We start from the raw sequence: 19,064 nt of genomic DNA, 5'->3' as shown, positions 1-19,064 counted from the left end.
CAGGTCTAACACTTCCGAAAATCCAATACAACGCCCACCCCGAACCATATATAAAGCTAAACGAACGGTTCACTGGGTACTTATCCGTACGAAAATCCCTATTGATTTTCCTGTTTTTACAAGGAAGTAAAATGTGAAAAAAAAATTTCTACATCCCATGGCCTTTCCCAACCATTTAAATTTTTCTCTTACAGGTCTAACACTTCCGAAAAAACAATACAACGCCCACCCGGAACAATATATAAAGCTAAACGAACGGTTCACTGGGTACTTATCCGTACGAAAAACCCTATTGATTTACCTGTTTTTACAAGGAAGTAAATGTGAAATAAATATTTCTACATCCCATGGCCTTTCCCAACCATTTAAATTTTTCTCTTACAGGTCTAACACTTCTGAAAAACCAATACAACGCCCACCCGGAAGAATATATAAAGATAAACGAACCGTTCACTGGGTACTTATCCGTATGAAAATCCCTATCGATTTTCCTGTTTTTACAAGGAAGTAAAATGTGAAAAAAATATTTCTACATCCCATGGCCTTTCCCAACCATTTTAATTTTTCTCTTACTGGTCTAACACTTCCGAAAAAACAATACAACGACCACCCGGAACAATGTATAAAGCTAAACAAACCGTTCACTGGGCACTTATCCGTACGAAAAACCCTATTGTTTTACCTGTTTTTACAAGGAAATAAAATGTGAAAAAAATATTTCTACATCCCATGGCCTTTCCCAACCATTTAAATTTTTTTCTTACAGGTCTAACGCTTCCGAAAAACCAATACAACGCCCACCCGGAACAATATATAAAGCTAAACGAACCGTTCACTGGGTACATAAACGTACGAAAATCCCTATTGATTTTCCTGTTTTTACAAGGAAGTAAAATGTGAAAAAATATTTCTACATCCCATGGCCTTTCCCAACCATTTAAATTTTTCTCTTACAGGTCTAACACTTCCGAAAAACCAATACAACGCCCACCCGGAACAATATATAAAGCTAAACGAACCGTTCACTGGGTACTTATCCGTACGAAAATCCCTATTGATTTACCTGTTTTTAAAAGGAAATGAAATGTGAAAAAAATATTTCTACATCCCATGGCCTTTCCCAACCATTTAAATTTTTCTCTTACAGGTCTAACACTTCTGAAAAACCAATACAACGCCCACCCGGAACAATATATAAAGCTAAACGAACCGTTCACTGAGTACTTATCCGTACGAAAAACCCTATTGATTTACCTGTATTTACAAGGAAGTAAATGTGAAAAAAATATTTCTACATCCCATGGCCTTTCCCAACCATTTAAATTTTTCTCTCACAGGTCTAACACTTCCGAAAAACCAATACAACGCCCACCCGGAAAAATATATAAAGCTAAACGAACCGTTCACTGGGTACTTATCCGTACGAAAAACCCTATTGCCTTGCAGGGGAATACCATCCACACCACGAATGACATGGACTCATAAACCACACAACTCTCCTTTTTGGCGTAACAAGGCCACAACTTTTTATTAAATGTAAGCGTTGAACGGCATGGGGAAAAATCCCGCCATCTCATGACCCTGGTCATGAGGCAGCCAAACCATTACCAGCAGAAATGCCCAAGAATATCTGCATGGCCCTAAGCCACAATTCTTGAGCCCCCATGTCCTGCTGGGTATTGGGAGGTGGCACCCCAGGACCCACCGGGGCGTGAACCCCTGATGGGACCCCCTGCCACCCGGAAATGCGGTTCGGCCATTTGGCCTCCACTCCATAAGATGAGAACCAAACAACACCGCTTCCTCACAGCCTCTTACGGAGGCCCCCACTCAAGAGCAGAACAGCACGCAGGCTTGTCCTGCTCGCAAAGGGATCTCCCCATGCCACAAAACCCGCCAGTTGTGACTAAAATAGAGAACAAATATGTAACAAATAAACCAACATCAGCAACTCCCTTTTTTTTTTTTTTTTTGCTTTCCACCAATCCATTACATGACTTATGCTTCAAAACAGTTACCTAGGAGTCTTATACCTACAACAATGAGTTAATATAGACCTATCAGCATTAATACATTACCTATTCATACAAGCCATGCAATACCAACATTTCACGCAACGTTGCGACACTAACCTTTTATTTTATTTTATTATTATTATTATTTATTTATTTATTTTTGATATAAATATATATATTTTAACAAGTATAGGGAGGGTGGGTGGGTTTTTCCCTCAGTCAGCGCCGAGAGGAAAGCCGCGCAACCGCCGCCCCGCCTTTCAAATAAGGCAGGGACGGGGAGGAAGCTAACCGCCTCCCTTCAACGTGCGGCACTCGCGCCGCTCATGCAGCACGCTCCAGGGCCTCGGGGACATTCAGTCCCGGCCGTCCAAGGTCCTCGTGCTGCGGGCTTCCCCGCAGCGGCAAAGGCAGCCGGGGTAAGTCCCGACCGCTCTTGCCTTGCAGGGGAATACCATCCACACCACGAATGACATGGACTCATAAACCACACAACTCTCCTTTTTGGCGTAACAAGGCCACAACTTTTTATTAAATGTAAGCGTTGAACGGCATGGGGAAAAATCCCGCCATCTCATGACCCTGGTCATGAGGCAGCCAAACCATTACCAGCAGAAATGCCCAAGAATATCTGCATGGCCCTAAGCCACAATTCTTGAGCCCCCATGTCCTGCTGGGTATTGGGAGGTGGCACCCCAGGACCCACGGGGCGTGAACCCCTGATGGGACCCCCTGCCACCCGGAAATGCGGTTCGGCCATTTGGCCTCCACTCCATAAGATGAGAACCAAACGACACCGCTTCCTCACAGCCTCATACGGAGGCCCCCACTCAAGAGCAGAACAGCACGCAGGCTTGTCCTGCTCGCAAAGGGATCTCCCCATGCCACAAAACCCGCCACTGAGCCGGGGACTGGGTACCCCTGACCCCGTGCTCCCGCCAACGCTTACCAAAGCCTGCCTTACATCGTCTAACCAAATGTCCAACCCCCATTCAGACAGGTGAATCCCATCTTTTTTATATAGAGCTGACATTTGATGTTTTACATTCGGATGTCGCACCACCATACCCCCATTTTCAGTTACGCTCTTCGCAATCCCTTTATTTACTTTTCTTCTCTTAAGATCCACCTTCCTCAGGGAGATTGCACCCATCCATCTTTTCCTCTCCAACATTTCAGACCACCAGATTTGACTTCCTGGTATACGGTTCCTTATGATGTTAAAATCTCTTTTTATTACATCCTTCAAGCCGACTGCTGTCCACGAGGTCAAGTCATTCTCTCCCAAGTGAACGATTATTATCTTTGGAATGCCAGTTCGTTTTACGGCCACCTCCAAATCATCCAATAACGAGCTCCATCGCATGCCTTTTCTTCCAGCCCAGGAAATACGGAAACGGTCAGCCAGGCCCAGACTGTTAGTCCAATCAGATCTGATGGCGTAACGTGCTGCCCAATGTACAATGCTGTGGCCAATGACCAAAATCCGTGGCACAGGTTGGGCATGACCTGTAATATGGAACACATCAAATTAAAAGACTCGGGCGAACATATTTCTTATAAGCAGAGGATTTCCATCGCCCCACCGCCATAATGCCCTCCGGCGGTATTCCATCTACAGCCGCATCGGTCGCAGCCCCAATTCTAAATGAATGGGAGCTAAATTGTGTTGGCGGCAAATTCAATTTCTCCAAAGCCTTCCGTAATACTTCCCCAAATTGATATCGAGACAGACATAACCCATTACAATGGATTAGCAAGGGCCCGGGGATATCAGGACGTAGTGTTAGATATGCCTCCAAACTTTGAACTGGGCATAAGCCGCCTCCTTTCTGTTTATGAAAAACTAAAAAGGAGCCCCGCTTCAACTGATCTATCTTTGAAGTACGCAGGTTAACATGCAGCTCTTGGCCCACAATTTCCACATCTCCCCTCCCTAAGGCCCGGTTTCCCGTATCACATTGTGATGCAGCTACGATCTCGCTGCAACGGAAGGCACCAAAATAGGCCAGTGTAAAAGCAGCCTCAAAAAGCGTTGTTTCATACGCTGAAGCGCATATATCTGGCAAGATTTTCACCAAACTTTTTAACACTGCTAGTGAAATCGGTCGCCTAGGATCTCCAGAACATGGGTTAAGCCTCTTCCATCCCTCAATAGATTTTCGGACCATAAAAGAAGTTGCAGGATCCCACCACCCACGCGCTTTACTCATAAATGACAAGGCTGCCAAATGAACCGCCATAGTTCTTGGTGAAATCCCCAACTCCCTTAAATTAACTAGATACTGCAGCACTACTTTCTCCGTTGGGGGCCAAGCCACTAAGCCCCCCTTTTTTCCCGCAAATTCACCATAACCCTTAATAGCTGCCCTATAGGCGCGCTGCGTTGCCGGAGCTAAGGAGTTGTTGACAGCCTCTATGATGGTTCCAAGCCAAGCCTCCACAACTCCTCTGGGAATGGGTCCGGAAACTCGTTCGCTGTGGGTGCGAGTTGACGAAACTTTGTTTCCTGGAACCTAGACAAAGCATCCGCGATATCGTTAGATACCCCAGGCACGTGCCTCGCCCCAAAAGTTATGTTGTGCCCCAGACAGATCTGCACAAGCTTCCGGACCAACCGCATTACCCGCATGGATTTACTAGACTGACGGTTTACGATGCGAACTACCGCTTGGTTGTCGCACCAAAACAGTACCCTGCGATCTTTAAACGCCTCCCGCCACATAGTGACAGCGGCCACAACTGGAAAGAGTTCTAAAAATGTAAGATCCCGTAACACCCCAGTCACTCCCCAATCGGCAGGCCACTTCTTAGCACACCACCTGTTTTTAAATAACACCCCAAAACCTAAGCTCCCCGAAGCGTCTGAATGAATCTGAAGCGATGTTTCTGGTGTCAATGGAGTTTGCCAAATAGATACCCCATTAAACCCTTCCACAAATTCACTCCACACCTTAAGATCTTCTTTTAATGAACGCGTTAAACGTATGTGGTGATGCGCTAGTACCACTCCTGCCGTTGATCTTGCAAGCCTAGCACAAAAGGCTCGTCCCGGAGACACCGCCTTGCATGCAAAATTCAAATGTCCCAGGAGACTCTGCATCTCCCGCAAAGTACATTTTCGTTTTCCAAGCATGCTGACTAGCAGTCCACGTAACATGACCAACTTCTCCTCTGGTAATCTGGACAAACCAGCACTAGAGTCCAGTAGAATCCCCAAATAAGTCAACTGAACTGATGGGCCTTCGGTTTTTTCCTCGGCCAAAGGCACCCCAAGTTCAGAGGCAATTCTCTGAAATGTGGTAAGTTTTTCAATGCAACTAGGCGTGCCTCCCGCGCCCACAAAAAAGAAGTCATCCAAATAATGAGTTATATGGCGACTCTCGGTTCTCTTCCTAACGACCCACTCCAAAAAAGTGCTAAATGCTTCGAAGGCAAAACATGCTATGGAGCACCCCATAGGCATGGCCTTGTCCACATACCATCTTCCTTGAAAATTACAACCCAACAAACAAAAATCCTCAGGGTGCACCGGTAGCAAACGAAAGGCCGACTGGATGTCACACTTTGCCATCAATGCATCCTGACCACATTCCCGCACCAAGGATATTGCGTAGTCCAAGGATGCATATTTTACGGAACACAATTCTGGAGCGATACCGTCATTCACTGATGACCCCTTAGGATATGACAAATGCTGGATCAACCTAAACTGTCCAGGTGTCTTCTTAGGCACGACGCCCAATGGAGACACCCGAAGGTTTTCCATAGGCGGTACCAAATATGGCCCCGCCATCCTGCCTGCCGCACACTCCTTCCGAATCTTATCAGCTATAACTTGTGGCATCTCAAGGGCTGATTTTAAATTCCCACTGTCGGTCGCCTGCCGCTGCCCCACGTAAGGGATGCGGAAACCCACCTTAAAGCCAGAAGCCAAGTATTCCGCTGCTTCCCGATTCGGATAGCTTTGTAGCATAACCAGCAAAGGGTTAAGTTTTATCGGGGTAACAGCCAGTGATGTTAACTCTGGAGGGAGCTCATTCATTCTTCTGACCTCCACCTGTTGCTGTTGACGCCGACCCACCACCCCTCTTTGCGATGGGCCGGCTGGGCCGAAAGGGCCGGCTAGCAACTGGTTTTGAACAATCGGTTTTCGGGTGCCCACCCCCACATGCTTCACAGCAATGCTCAAAGCGGCAACGCCGCCTCTGACAAGATCCCTTGTTATATTCCCAGCAAATGCCACGGTTATCTCTCCTGCTACTGTACCACCGCTTTTCAGGATCTGACTTATGGACATACGGACCAACTTTAACTAACCACGAGTCGTGCTCTTTCAAATCCCACCTTGCCTGAGCATTATTAGATGCCTTTTCTCTAGCTTTTGTATCATATGCTATGGCTGCTGCCTCGCCAGACATCACCCTTGCTTCCACCACGTTTGTAAAATGGCGAATCAAATGCCAGGCTCTTTCCGGGTAAGCCCCTGCAATTAAACATAAATACTCTCCGTATCCCCTGATCCAGTTAGTAAATGTTCTCTCTACTGTATTAGTTTCCTTCTGGCGCCTCCCTTTTTTAGATCCTGTTTTCGGTGCATCACTATCTGGACGGACAAATTCAAAAACGTCCACGTAATAGCCAAGCAACGCCTTATTGCGCTGTTTCCTTGTCAGATGTGTCCCAGGTGGGTCATCCCCCGCTGGATATCCCACAGGAGGCTCTGTTGGCTTTCCAGCTCCCGCACCCTCCATATAATACTTCCTGGCATTCTCCCTATGCTTTGCCAACCATGCTGGTATTCCTGGCACCAAAGCTCCTTGTAACCAATAAGTACCATCCCCTTGGCCTGCATCAGCTTCCTCCTCAGATGATGAGGACTGACTAGTAGAGGATTCATCAGGATGATTCCTGGAGCGTCTGCCCCGCCCATGTCTCCGACGCTTAGCGCCTTTTGACCCTACATTAACCTCGACATGCGCTGTGTCTACTGTTGCTGGACCTACCACTGTATCAGCCACAGCCAAACTCAAAGTACCTTCACAGCTTGCAGGGGCAGTTGGCCGATTATACTCAAGCTGTACAGGGGCAGCTGGTTGTGCATCCCCCGCTGCGCCCTGATCCTGACTTGGACCCGCCAGGCCACTGCCATGGCTATCCAAGACCCCCACGCCTCTACTGGGTACTGCCCATGTTGCCTGATTTGGATACTGGCAGTAAGGATACCCTGGCGCAGTAAATTGAGGCCAAGCACTCTGAAGATTTGGCTGGTGCCAAGCACTTTGCTGCCCATAAGGCACCCAAGCATTCTGGTGCTGCCAGGCATGTTGTTGAGGAGGCTGGCCCCATGTGCTCTGATTACCAGGCCACTGATATGAGGATACCTGAGGACACTCATATCTGGGATGCTGCCCCCATCCTGGAGCACAGTGACCATAAGTACTCTGTATTGGACAAGAAACTGAGTTCCCAAATTGCCCTGAATGTCCAGCCTGTTCAGCTGCTCTACCATTGGGCACTCCAAACTCCCCCACTACAGCCCCTTGTGGCCTCTGTGGCAAGTCTGGAGCCTCTGACACTGATGTGCCAGGAGCAGTTTCTGATTGCTCATTATTTGCCATGGGATTTTGCCTGCCTTCTGCTTCCGCAGAGTTCTGGTGCTGAGGAGACAGGTCTGCCCTGGCATTTGCCTGCCTGTTTTTTGTTCCCCTAGTAGCATAACGAGCTTGGCTTCGCTCCTCTCCACGTCTCCCCACTAATTCCCCCACATGGGAATTTCCTGTCATGGATTCCCTTAATGCCCCACGGCACGGAGGTCGTTCCCGTGCTCTCTGGGCATCTTCCCGGCCAAGTGCTCTACGAGCACTAACTGGCTGTTCAGCCGGCTGGCCATTCCCCGCTCTGGCCACTGGGCGGCGCCGCGGAGCCATCCCTGCCGGGTTTTTTTTTTTTTTTTGGGAAAGTTGGTCGCGTCTGAGACGCTGCCAAAAGAAAACCCTGCTAGAGCCGCTTTCCTCAACGGGCCAGCTGACAGGCTGACAGAAAAGCGGAAGGAGCCGCTCGTCCCAGCCTTTCCCTCAGTCAGCGCCGAGAGGAAAGCCGCGCAACCGCCGCCCCGCCTTTCAAATAAGGCAGGGACGGGGAGGAAGCTAACCGCCTCCCTTCAACGTGCGGCACTCGCGCCGCTCATGCAGCACGCTCCAGGGCCTCGGGGACATTCAGTCCCGGCCGTCCAAGGTCCTCGTGCTGCGGGCTTCCCCGCAGCGGCAAAGGCAGCCGGGGTAAGTCCCGACCGCTCTTGATTGGCCTTTCCCAACCATTTAAATTTTTCTCTCACAGGTCTAACACTTCCGAAAAACCAATACAACGCCCACCCGGAAAAATATATAAAGCTAAACGAACCGTTCACTGGGTACTTATCCGTACGAAAAACCCTATTGATTTACCTGTTTTTACAAGGAAGTAAATGTGAAAAAAATATTTCTACATCCCATGGCCTTTCCCAACCATTTAAATTTTTCTCTTACAGGTCTAACACTTCCGAAAAACCAATACAACGCCCAACCGGAACAATATATAAAGCTAAACGAACCGTTCACTGGGTACTTATCCGTACGAAAATCCCTATTGATTTACCTTTTTTTACAAGGAAGTAAAATGTGAAAAAAATATTTCTACATCCCATGGCCTTTCCCAACCATTTAAATTTTTCTCTTACATGTCTAACACTTCCAAAAAACCAATACAACGCCCACCCGGAACAATATATACAGCTAAACGAACCGTTCACTGGGTACTTATCCGTACGACAATACCTATTGATTTACCTTTTTTTACAAGGATGTAAAATGTGAAAAAAATATTTCTACATCCCATGGCCTTTCCCAACCATTTAAATTTTTCTCTTACAGGTCTAACACTTCCAAAAAACCAATACAACGCCCACCCGGATCAATATATAAAGCTATACGAACCGTTCACTGGGTACTTATCCGTACGAAAATCCCTATTGATTTACCTTTTTTTACAAGGAAGTAAAATGTGAAAAAAATATTTCTACATCCCATGGCCTTTCCCAACCATTTAAATTTTTCTCTTACAGGTCTAACACTTCCAAAAAACCAATACAATGCCCACCCGGAACAATATATACAGCTAAACGAACCGTTCACTGGGTACTTATCCATACGAAAATCCCTATTGATTTACCTTTTTTTACAACGAAGTAAAATGTGAAAAAAATATTTCTACATCCCATGGCCTTTCCCAACCATTTAAATTTTTCTCTTACAGGTCTAACACTTCCGAAAAACCAATACAACGCCCAACCGGAACAATATATAAAGCTAAACGAACCGTTCACTGGGTACTTATCCGTACGAAAATCCCTATTGATTTACCTTTTTTTACAAGGAAGTAAAATGTGAAAAAAATATTTCTACATCCCATGGCCTTCCCCAACCATTTAAATTTTTCTCTTACAGGTCTAACACTTCCAAAAAACCAATACAACGCCCACCCGGAACAATATATACAGCTAAACGAACCGTTCACTGGGTACTTATCCGTACGACAATACCTATTGATTTACCTTTTTTTACAAGGATGTAAAATGTGAAAAAATTATTTCTACATCCCATGGCCTTTCCCAACCATTTAAATTTTTCTCTTACAGGTCTAACACTTCCAAAAAACCAATACAACGCCCACCCGGATCAATATATAAAGCTAAACGAACCGTTCACTGGGTACTTATCCGTACGAAAATCCCTATTGATTTACCTTTTTTTACAAGGAAGTAAAATGTGAAAAAAATATTTCTACATCCCATGGCCTTTCCCAACCATTTAAAGTTTTCTCTTACAGGTCTAACACTTCCGAAAAACCAATGCAACGCCCAACCGGAACAATATATAAAGCTAAACGAACCGTTCACTGGGCACTTATCCGTACGAAAATCCCTATAGATTTACCTGTTTTTACAAGGAAGTAAAATGTGAAAAAAATATTTCTACATCCCATGGCCTTTCCCAATCATTTAAATTTTTCTCTTACAGGTCTAACACTTCCGAAAAACCAATACAACGGCCACCCGGAACAATATATAAAGCTAAACGAACCGTTCACTGGGTACTTATCCGTACGAAAATCCCTATTGATTTACCTTTTTTTACAAGGAAGTAAAATGTCAAAAAAATATTTCTACATCCCATGGCCTTTCCCAACCATTTAAATTTTTCTCTTACAGGTCTAACACTTCCAAAAAACCAATACAACGCCCACCCGGAACAATATTTAAAGCTAAACGAACTGTTCACTGGGTACTTATCCGTACGAAAATCCCTATTGATTTACCTTTTTTTACAAGGAAGTAAAATGTGAAAAAAATATTTCTACATCCCATGGCCTTTCCCAACCATTTAAAGTTTTCTCTTACAGGTCTAACACTTCCGAAAAACCAATACAACGCCCAACCGGAACAATATATAAAGCTAAACGAACCGTTCACTGGGCACTTATCCGTACGAAAATCCCTATAGATTTACCTGTTTTTACAAGGAAGTAAAATGTGAAAAAAATATTTCTACATCCCATGGCCTTTCCCAATCATTTAAATTTTTCTCTTACAGGTCTAACACTTCCAAAAAACCAATACAACGGACACCCGGAACAATATATAAGGCTAAACGAACCGTTCACTGGGTACTTACCCGTACGAAAATCCCTATTGATTTACCTTTTTTTACAAGGAAGTAAAATGTCAAAAAAATATTTCTACATCCCATGGCCTTTCCCAACCATTTAAATTTTTCTCTTACAGGTCTAACACTTCCAAAAAACCAATACAACGCCCACCCGGAACAATATTTAAAGCTAAACGAACCGTTCACTGGGTACTTATCCGTACGAAAATCCCTATTGATTTACCTTTTTTTACAAGGAAGTAAAATGTGAAAAAAATATTTCTACATCCCATGGCCTTTCCCAACCATTTAAATTTTTCTCTTACAGGTCTAACACTTCCAAAAAACCAATACAACGCCCACCCGGAACAATATATACAGCTAAACGAACCGTTCACTGGGTACTTATCCATACGAAAATCCCTATTGATTTACCTTTTTTTACAACGAAGTAAAATGTGAAAAAAATATTTCTACATCCCATGGCCTTTCCCAACCATTTAAATTTTTCTCTTACAGGTCTAACACTTCCGAAAAACCAATACAACGCCCAACCGGAACAATATATAAAGCTAAACGAACCGTTCACTGGGTACTTATCCGTACGAAAATCCCTATTGATTTACCTTTTTTTACAAGGATTTAAAATGTGAAAAAAATATTTCTACATCCCATGGCCTTTCCCAACCATTTAAATTTTTCTCTTACAGGTCTAACACTTCCAAAAAACCAATACAACGCCCACCCGGAACAATATATACAGCTAAACGAACCGTTCACTGGGTACTTATCCGTACGACAATACCTATTGATTTACCTTTTTTTACAAGGATGTAAAATGTGAAAAAAATATTTCTACATCCCATGGCCTTTCCCAACCATTTAAATTTTTCTCTTACAGGTCTAACACTTCCAAAAAACCAATACAACGCCCACCCGGATCAATATATAAAGCTAAACGAACCGTTCACTGGGTACTTATCCGTACGAAAATCCCTATTGATTTACCTTTTTTTACAAGGAAGTAAAATGTGAAAAAAATATTTCTACATCCCATGGCCTTTCCCAACCATTTAAATTTTTCTCTTACAGGTCTAACACTTCCAAAAAACCAATACAATGCCCACCCGGAACAATATATACAGCTAAACGAACCGTTCACTGGGTACTTATCCATACGAAAATCCCTATTGATTTACCTTTTTTTACAACGAAGTAAAATGTGAAAAAAATATTTCTACATCCCATGGCCTTTCCCAACCATTGAAATTTTTCTCTTACAGGTCTAACACTTCCGAAAAACCAATACAACGCCCAACCGGAACAATATATAAAGCTAAACGAACCGTTCACTGGGTACTTATCCGTACGAAAATCCCTATTGATTTACCTTTTTTTACAAGGAAGTAAAATGTGAAAAAAATATTTCTACATCCCATGGCCTTCCCCAACCATTTAAATTTTTCTCTTACAGGTCTAACACTTCCAAAAAACCAATACAACGCCCACCCGGAACAATATATACAGCTAAACGAACCGTTCACTGGGTACTTATCCGTACGACAATACCTATTGATTTACCTTTTTTTACAAGGATGTAAAATGTGAAAAAAATATTTCTACATCCCATGGCCTTTCCCAACCATTTAAATTTTTCTCTTACAGGTCTAACACTTCCAAAAAACCAATACAACGCCCACCCGGATCAATATATAAAGCTAAACGAACCGTTCACTGGGTACTTATCCGTACGAAAATCCCTATTGATTTACCTTTTTTTACAAGGAAGTAAAATGTGAAAAAAATATTTCTACATCCCATGGCCTTTCCCAACCATTTAAAGTTTTCTCTTACAGGTCTAATACTTCCGAAAAACCAATACAACGCCCAACCGGAACAATATATAAAGCTAAACGAACCGTTCACTGGGCACTTATCCGTACGAAAATCCCTATAGATTTACCTGTTTTTACAAGGAAGTAAAATGTGAAAAAAATATTTCTATATCCCATGGCCTTTCCCAATCATTTAAATTTTTCTCTTACAGGTCTAACACTTCCGAAAAACCAATACAACGGCCACCCGGAACAATATATAAAGCTAAACGAACCGTTCACTGGGTACTTATCCGTACGAAAATCCCTATTGATTTACCTTTTTTTACAAGGAAGTAAAATGTCAAAAAAATATTTCTACATCCCATGGCCTTTCCCAACCATTTAAATTTTTCTCTTACAGGTCTAACACTTCCAAAAAACCAATACAACGCCCACCCGGAACAATATTTAAAGCTAAACGAACTGTTCACTGGGTACTTATCCGTACGAAAATCCCAATTGATTTACCTTTTTTTACAAGGAAGTAAAATGTGAAAAAAATATTTCTACATCCCATGGCCTTTCCCAACCATTTAAAGTTTTCTCTTACAGGTCTAACACTTCCGAAAAACCAATACAACGCCCAACCGGAACAATATATAAAGCTAAACGAACCGTTCACTGGGCACTTATCCGTACGAAAATCCCTATAGATTTACCAGTTTTTACAAGGAAGTAAAATGTGAAAAAAATATTTCTACATCCCATGGCCTTTCCCAATCATTTAAATTTTTCTCTTACAGGTCTAACACTTCCAAAAAACCAATACAACGGCCACCCGGAACAATATATAAGGCTAAACGAACCGTTCACTGGGTACTTATCCGTACGAAAATCCCTATTGATTTACCTTTTTTTACAAGGAAGTAAAATGTCAAAAAAATATTTCTACATCCCATGGCCTTTCCCAACCATTTAAATTTTTCTCTTACAGGTCTAACACTTCCAAAAAACCAATACAACGCCCACCCGGAACAATATTTAAAGCTAAACGAACCGTTCACTGGGTACTTATCCATACGAAAATCCCTATTGATTTACCTTTTTTTACAAGGAAGTAAAATGTGAAAAAAATATTTCTACATCCCATGGCCTTTCCCAACCATTTAAATTTTTCTCTTACAGGTCTAACACTTCCAAAAAACCAATACAACGCCCACCCGGAACAATATTTAAAGCTAAACGAACTGTTCACTGGGTACTTATCCGTACGAAAATCCCTATTGATTTACCTTTTTTTACAAGGAAGTAAAATGTGAAAAAAATATTTCTACATCCCATGGCCTTTCCCAACCATTTAAAGTTTTCTCTTACAGGTCTAACACTTCCGAAAAACCAATACAACGCCCAACCGGAACAATATATAAAGCTAAACGAACCGTTCACTGGGCACTTATCCGTACGAAAATCCCTATAGATTTACCTGTTTTTACAAGGAAGTAAAATGTGAAAAAAATATTTCTACATGCCATGGCCTTTCCCAATCATTTAAATTTTTCTCTTACAGGTCTAACACTTCCAAAAAACCAATACAACGGCCACCCGGAACAATATATAAGGCTAAACGAACCGTTCACTGGGTACTTATCCGTACGAAAATCCCTATTGATTTACCTTTTTTTACAAGGAAGTAAAATGTCAAAAAAATATTTCTACATCCCATGGCCTTTCCCAACCATTTAAATTTTTCTCTTACAGGTCTAACACTTCCAAAAAACCAATACAACGCCCACCCGGAACAATATTTAAAGCTAAACGAACCGTTCACTGGGTACTTATCCGTACGAAAATCCCTATTGATTTACCTTTTTTTACAAGGAAGTAAAATGTGAAAAAAATATTTCTACATCCCATGGCCTTTCCCAACCATTTAAATTTTTCTCTTACAGGTCTAACACTTCCAAAAAACCAATACAACGCCCACCCGGAACAATATATACAGCTAAACGAACCGTTCACTGGGTACTTATCCATACGAAAATCCCTATTGATTTACCTTTTTTTACAACGAAGTAAAATGTGAAAAAAATATTTCTACATCCCATGGCCTTTCCCAACCATTTAAATTTTTCTCTTACAGGTCTAACACTTCCGAAAAACCAATACAACGCCCAACCGGAACAATATATAAAGCTAAACGAACCGTTCACTGGGTACTTATCCGTACGAAAATCCCTATTGATTTACCTTTTTTTACAAGGAAGTAAAATGTGAAAAAAATATTTCTACATCCCATGGCCTTTCCCAACCATTTAAATTTTTCTCTTACAGGTCTAACACTTCCAAAAAACCAATACAACGCCCACCCGGAACAATATATACAGCTAAACGAACCGTTCACTGGGTACTTATCCGTACGACAATACCTATTGATTTACCTTTTTTTACAAGGATGTAAAATGTGAAAAAAATATTTCTACATCCCATGGCCTTTCCCAACCATTTAAATTTTTCTCTCACAGGTCTAACACTTCCAAAAAACCAATACAACGCCCAACCGGATCAATATATAAAGCTAAACGAACCGTTCACTGGGTACTTATCCGTACGAAAATCCCTATTGATTTACCTTTTTTTACAAGGAAGTAAAATGTGAAAAAAATATTTCTACATCCCATGGCCTTTCCCAACCATTTAAATTTTTCTCTTACAGGTCTAGCACTTCCAAAAAACCAATACAATGCCCACCCGGAACAATATATACAGCTAAACGAACCGTTCACTGGGTACTTATCCGTAAGACAATACCTATTGATTTACCTTTTTTTACAAGGATGTAAAATGTGAAAAAAATATTTCTACATCCCATGGCCTTTCCCAACCTTTTAAATTTTTCTCTTACAGGTCTAACACTTCCAAAAAACCAATACAACGCCCACCCGGATCAATATATAAAGCTAAACGAACCGTTCACTGGGTACTTATCCGTACGAAAATCCCTATTGATTTACCTTTTTTTACAAGGAAGTAAAATGTGAAAAAAATATTTCTACATCCCATGGCCTTTCCCAACCATTTAAAGTTTTCTCTTACAGGTCTAACACTTCCAAAAAACCAATACAACGCCCACCCGGAACAATATTTAAAGCTAAACGAACCGTTCACTGGGTACTTATCCGTACGAAAATCCCTATTGATTTACCTTTTTTTACAAGGAAGTAAAATGTGAAAAAAATATTTCTACATCCCATGGCCTTTCCCAACCATTTAAATTTTTCTCTTACAGGTCTAACACTTCCAAAAAACCAATACAACGCCCACCCGGAACAATACATACAGCTAAACGAACCGTTCACTGGGTACTTATCCGTACGACAATACCTATTGATTTACCTTTTTTTACAAGGATGTAAAATGTGAAAAAAATATTTCTACATCCCATGGCCTTTCCCAACCATTTAAATTTTTCTCTCACAGGTCTAACACTTCCAAAAAACCAATACAACGCCCACCCGGATCAATATATAAAGCTAAACGAACCGTTCACTGGGTACTTATCCGTACGAAAATCCCTATTGATTTACCTTTTTTTACAAGGAAGTAAAATGTGAAAAAAATATTTCTACATCCCATGGCCTTTCCCAACCATTTAAATTTTTCTCTTACAGGTCTAACACTTCCAAAAAACCAATACAATGCCCACCCGGAACAATATATACAGCTAAACGAACCGTTCACTGGGTACTTATCCGTAAGACAATACCTATTGATTTACCTTTTTTTACAAGGATGTAAAATGTGAAAAAAATATTTCTACATCCCATGGCCTTTCCCAACCATTTAAATTTTTCTCTTACAGGTCTAACACTTCCAAAAAACCAATACAACGCCCACCCGGATCAATATATAAAGCTAAACGAACCGTTCACTGGGTACTTATCCGTACGAAAATCCCTATTGATTTACCTTTTTTTACAAGGAAGTAAAATGTGAAAAAAATATTTCTACATCCCATGGCCGTTCCCAACCATTTAAAGTTTTCTCTTACAGGTCTAACACTTCCAAAAAACCAATACAACGCCCACCCGGAACAATATTTAAAGCTAAACGAACTGTTCACTGGGTACTTATCCGTCCGAAAATCCCTATTGATTTACCTTTTTTTACAAGGAAGTAAAATGTGAAAAAAATATTTCTACATCCCATGGCCTTTCCCAACCATTTAAATTTTTCTCTTACAGGTCTAACACTTCCAAAAAACCAATACAACGCCCACCCGGATCAATATATAAAGCTAAACGAACCGTTCACTGGGTACTTATCCGTACGAAAATCCCTATTGATTTACCTTTTTTTACAAGGAAGTAAAATGTGAAAAAAATATTTCTACATCCCATGGCCTTTCCCAACCATTTAAAGTTTTCTCTTACAGGTCTAATACTTCCGAAAAACCAATACAACGCCCAACCGGAACAATATATAAAGCTAAACGAACCGTTCACTGGGCACTTATCCGTACGAAAATCCCTATAGATTTACCTGTTTTTACAAGGAAGTAAAATGTGAAAAAAATATTTCTACATCCCATGGCCTTTCCCAACCATTGAAATTTTTCTCTTACAGGTCTAACACTTCCGAAAAACCAATACAACGCCCAACCGGAACAATATATAAAGCTAAACGAACCGTTCACTGGGTACTTATCCGTACGAAAATCCCTATTGATTTACCTTTTTTTACAAGGAAGTAAAATGTGAAAAAAATATTTCTACATCCCATGGCCTTCCCCAACCATTTAAATTTTTCTCTTACAGGTCTAACACTTCCAAAAAACCAATACAACGCCCACCCGGAACAATATATACAGCTAAACGAACCGTTCACTGGGTACTTATCCGTACGACAATACCTATTGATTTACCTTTTTTTACAAGGATGTAAAATGTGAAAAAAATATTTCTACATCCCATGGCCTTTCCCAACCATTTAAATTTTTCTCTTACAGGTCTAACACTTCCAAAAAACCAATACAACGCCCACCCGGATCAATATATAAAGCTAAACGAACCGTTCACTGGGTACTTATCCGTACGAAAATCCCTATTGATTTACCTTTTTTTACAAGGAAGTAAAATGTGAAAAAAATATTTCTACATCCCATGGCCTTTCCCAACCATTTAAAGTTTTCTCTTACAGGTCTAATACTTCCGAAAAACCAATACAACGCCCAACCGGAACAATATATAAAGCTAAACGAACCGTTCACTGGGCACTTATCCGTACGAAAATCCCTATAGATTTACCTGTTTTTACAAGGAAGTAAAATGTGAAAAAAATATTTCTATATCCCATGGCCTTTCCCAATCATTTAAATTTTTCTCTTACAGGTCTAACACTTCCGAAAAACCAATACAACGGCCACCCGGAACAATATATAAAGCTAAACGAACCGTTCACTGGGTACTTATCCGTACGAAAATCCCTATTGATTTACCTTTTTTTACAAGGAAGTAAAATGTCAAAAAAATATTTCTACATCCCATGGCCTTTCCCAACCATTTAAATTTTTCTCTTACAGGTCTAACACTTCCAAAAAACCAATACAACGCCCACCCGGAACAATATTTAAAGCTAAACGAACTGTTCACTGGGTACTTATCCGTACGAAAATCCCAATTGATTTACCTTTTTTTACAAGGAAGTAAAATGTGAAAAAAATATTTCTACATCCCATGGCCTTTCCCAACCATTTAAAGTTTTCTCTTACAGGTCTAACACTTCCGAAAAACCAATACAACGCCCAACCGGAACAATATATAAAGCTAAACGAACCGTTCACTGGGCACTTATCCGTACGAAAATCCCTATAGATTTACCTGTTTTTACAAGGAAGTAAAATGTGAAAAAAATATTTCTACATCCCATGGCCTTTCCCAATCATTTAAATTTTTCTCTTACAGGTCTAACACTTCCAAAAAACCAATACAACGGCCACCCGGAACAATATATAAGGCTAAACGAACCGTTCACTGGGTACTTATCCGTACGAAAATCCCTATTGATTTACCTTTTTTTACAAGGAAGTAAAATGTCAAAAAAATATTTCTACATCCCATGGCCTTTCCCAACCATTTAAATTTTTCTCTTACAGGTCTAACACTTCCAAAAAACCAATACAACGCCCACCCGGAACAATATTTAAAGCTAAACGAACCGTTCACTGGGTACTTATCCATACGAAAATCCCTATTGATTTACCTTTTTTTACAAGGAAGTAAAATGTGAAAAAAATATTTCTACATCCCATGGCCTTTCCCAACCATTTAAATTTTTCTCTTACAGGTCTAACACTTCCAAAAAACCAATACAACGCCCACCCGGAACAATATTTAAAGCTAAACGAACTGTTCACTGGGTACTTATCCGTACGAAAATCCCTATTGATTTACCTTTTTTTACAAGGAAGTAAAATGTGAAAAAAATATTTCTACATCCCATGGCCTTTCCCAACCATTTAAAGTTTTCTCTTACAGGTCTAACACTTCCGA

Source organism: Paroedura picta, chromosome 1, assembly GCF_049243985.1.
Source record: "Paroedura picta isolate Pp20150507F chromosome 1, Ppicta_v3.0, whole genome shotgun sequence".
Lineage (NCBI taxonomy): Eukaryota > Metazoa > Chordata > Lepidosauria > Squamata > Gekkonidae > Paroedura > Paroedura picta.
Note: the sequence above shows the minus strand (reverse complement) of the source record.